The following is a 4,041-nucleotide window of genomic DNA, read 5'->3' as shown; positions in this document are numbered from 1 at the left end:
GCATGACTCGGCGGATTTGCGCCCGTCCCTGGCGGGCTGCTCGATAGCGGGCTCGCAGCGCCTTATCTAAAGGCAGGCACCGCCCCGGCATGCCGAAAGCTGCGGAAGAACGCGAATGAACGGAGGGAATGCTCTCGATAGTGTGCTGGGAGGGAGGTGCGGCGGAAATACCCGGTGTAAGGGTTGTAAACGATCATTTGCAAGATGATTCAGGCGGCTTGTTGCAAGGAGAAGTTACTTTTTTAATGCAGTAATATGAGAAAGCCATAATTATAAGAAGTCATCAAAGAGGCAGAGGATATGCAGGGATTTGAGAAAAAATGAGAGATGACCGGCATGTCATTTAGGAGTTGGCCATTGACTTCATTATCGATAAAATCGGGCCTGTTGACAAAGCGATATGCATTCAGTGTTATATAGGTGCGGGGTCATATCTTTATCCTCTCGCTCTGTACCGCCAACCAGCTCCTCAACCCAATACTAATTCCCAAGGCTTTCATTGATGCTTCTCCATCAACAGGAAGGCTGATCCAAGTGGTGCAAGTCAGCAAAAAAAAAAAAGCTGAAAACTAAATAAAGTGTAACCTCTGAGCTTCAGGGGTAGGATGGAAGCTCTCAAAAGATACAATATTTACTTCAGGCAGTTTGGACTCATTCCCAGAGTGAAGCTACTCCTGACGGATATTGAGCTCAAGCGAATCCTTATAAGCATTGTGTTTGGATCCAAGACTGAATTGAAGCAGTCGTGTTACTTTTTTTGAGGACCAAACCCTGAATTTAAACATAAAAGTTTTATTAAGTAATAACTACTAAAGGCCATTAAGGACATATCCATGACAAAACTGCCTGCTTTAGTCAAAAGCGATAAATGCGTTTACCAACTGATTTTTACTCATCTGTTTTGCAGCTTACAGTTGTGTTTCTTATACCTGTTACAACTTAATTATAAATTTTAATGAGGAGCAAACCACAAAGGATTAGCAAACTTTAAATGTTTATAATCTACAGCACTGTGTAGTGTTGCTGGGTGACCATACCCATGTGGTGATTCACCCAAGAGACGACTGGTTTCGGTACCAGATGAAATTATTCCTTAAATAATAAAGAGCAAAACAGCACATATATGTGTACTCAGAAAAAAAACCTGCACTAACCCTAATGCAAATAATTTATGTACTGCTCTTTCTGTTGTTACAGCATGCCTAATCTTTTACAGAAAGAAGTTTGTTACTTTCTTAACATCGACGTTGTGACAATAATTGAGGTCTATGAACTGAGACATGTATATACCTACCTATCACCTCAGGCCGCGAACCTGTGAACAGATTAACCCCTGAAAGGTCAGGCGGTCCTAATTAAAACCTCTCTAACAATGTAGTCTTACTGCAGCTCTGGCATGTTTACCAATGGACAAAGCAGTAATGACTTTCTCATGGTTTCAGACTCCTTTAATGCTCGGTATGCTCATTTCTCACACTTCCAGGTGCATAATACACACATTTTACATACCTGCTGCAATGCACTTCGTTCCGGGTTTGTGCCTTAAGCATTGCATTTCCATTCATACATCCGCGGCCTCATTATTTTTGATTAGTTTCTGAGCTAGTCTTTCCAAACATCAGTTTCTGCAGGTTTTTCAGTGGTAAATTGTCAGAGCCACTCCTTGTTCAGTGAGCAGATGGGTTTCTGTAGCATTTTTCAATCTTTAGATGCCAAATGATACTTAGATTAAAAAAATTAGGTTCTCCAAGAAAGAAAGGGCACGTCTACCCAAGCGGGTGCTGGAAGGACAAAGTTCCCTCCACACCTTGCTTCTCCACACTCTGTTCTTCACACAGCGGATTAACCATGGTGTAGTGTTCTGCTAAAATAGCTGCCAGGCAGGATCATCTTGTACCTGATTAGCATTGAGCATCAGGAGCCCAAGTGTAGGCCTCTTTGCACCCATCCGTACAGATACGGCCACAATCAGAGGTTTATGTATTAACGAAGAGGAGCTGGCTGGCCCTGCAAGTGCCAGAGCACTGAAAGTACCTGAAGATCTCCAAATTGTTAACCACGCCAGATTTTACACGTATCATTTTGATCACAGTATTTCCCATATTATCTTGGTTGGGAACGGGTCCCTGATGCGAAAAAAACACCCTCCCCTGTGTGTAAAAACAAAGGCTAAGAAATGCGTCCTATTTCAGAACACGACCACACATTTGGGTGTCCGTGCATTTTGTCAGAAGAGAATTTGAGGATTTTATGGAAGTGTATGCAGGACTTCCCCAGTCTGATGAACTTGGTCAGAACAGTGGTGTGAATCCTGGGCAAGCTGGGCATGCCCCTTGAGTACACACACATCACGGCAGAGATGACCCGTGCGTGCCTGCTAAAGCCAGCACCTTAGGGACATCACCACGCGTGTCCTGTGGAGCTGATGGCTGCATGTGCAGAAAGCCCCCTGAATCCTGAACTTACTGTATACACACGGTACCATCAGGGGCATGGTTGGAGTAGAACCGCAGCCACGTGGGGACGTTTTAATGTAATATATGCAAAAAGTCAACTGAAAAGTCAACAGCTGACATGTTCCCAAGCCGTGGGGCATTTACGCACGAGCAGCTGCTGCACTGTAGTTTTAATGAAAACAATTACATGTCATTAAATATACAATGCATGTATTTGCTTTCCCTGTTTTGCTCAAACGAAGACTATTTCTAGGTCAAAATGTCTTGCGTTACCTCTTCCTTCTCTGCATGTCTTTTTTTTTTTAATTAACAAACTTTATTACTGTATGTTTGGATAATCACTGCCTTTTGATGACAAAACGTTTCAGTCTTCCTTACCTTTTCTCTTTTACTCCCTGTTACATTATCAGAAGATGAGGTTTGTTTAAGTTTTCATATGTGATATTCATATAGTTCAAGCATCTTCTATTGCGTTAAGATTGTAGATTTTCACATGGCTTTGTGATTGACAGGTTCTCCATAAAAATAAATCAAACCCAGCAGCGATTCCTCCCCCTTTATTCTTTCCTCTTCTCAGTTTCTGTTTCCTGTTCCTTTTGTCTTGTCTTGTCCTTGCACCCTCTTTCCACTTTCCAGTATATTGTCAAAACAGGCTGCACAACAGAAAAATCTGGTCATGTGCATGCCCAAGGGATTAATTAACCTTTGTGCTAAGCCTCCTCAGCAGTTCATGTCAGAACAGCGAAGAAAGAATCTGCAGCAGAATTATCTTTCTGGAAATAAGTAACAGCCTCTTCAAGGCCCTGTTTGATATATATATACATATATATATATTGCCTTATTTCTGATCTAATTTACTATTTTCAAATTCCGAATGTTTATGAACTACTTATAAAAAGGGAAGCCTGGAGTAAAAGTCAAAATTGGTTATACATTTCTTTAGCTGTGTTTAAGATTACGTGCTCGGTCCCATAGACCTAGGGCTGGTCCTTCAGTTACAGGCCAAAGTCTGCTCCCGTTGACGTCGGATCTTTGACTACAATAGAGAGGGGTTGTGCCCACCCAGAAGTAAGCACTCTGCTGAAGTCAGTCTTATTAAGTCTCAGTTCTTGCTTTAATCTTGCTTCCAATCTTCTCGCACAAACAAGGAAACGCGTTCTTGTGCACCTGCGACAAGAGGAGCCTTAGCCCTCGCAGGAAGCAACGCCTTTCTCTTCATGCACCTTTTAGCACAAAAGCTGAAGGAAAAAAAAGAGCGTGGCTGGCTTTGGACTTTCCCTGGATTCCTATTATTTAGGGCTGCAAATAAAACTTGGGGAAATTCTGTCCTTCCTACCAGTAAAAACAGCTTCAAGAAGCCAAGACAAATAGCAGACAAGGAGACGTTTGTGTAAATGCCTGTCAGGCTTGCGTTTTGCCGCTTCCCCCTGTGCGGTGCCGTCCCTCAGCGCTCGGCTGTGGAGAGGGAGGAAGAGCCTGGGCGGTTTGGGCTGCCCGATGGGAACCGAACCGAGAGGAAAAACAGAGAGCTAAGCGGGGGAAACGGGACGGCTCACCCGGGAGCAGGCGGGTGCCGAGGCGGCGG

The sequence above is a fragment of the Egretta garzetta genome, unplaced genomic scaffold (assembly GCF_000687185.1).
Source record: "Egretta garzetta isolate BGI_Z169 unplaced genomic scaffold, ASM68718v1 scaffold145, whole genome shotgun sequence".
Lineage (NCBI taxonomy): Eukaryota > Metazoa > Chordata > Aves > Pelecaniformes > Ardeidae > Egretta > Egretta garzetta.
Note: the sequence above shows the minus strand (reverse complement) of the source record.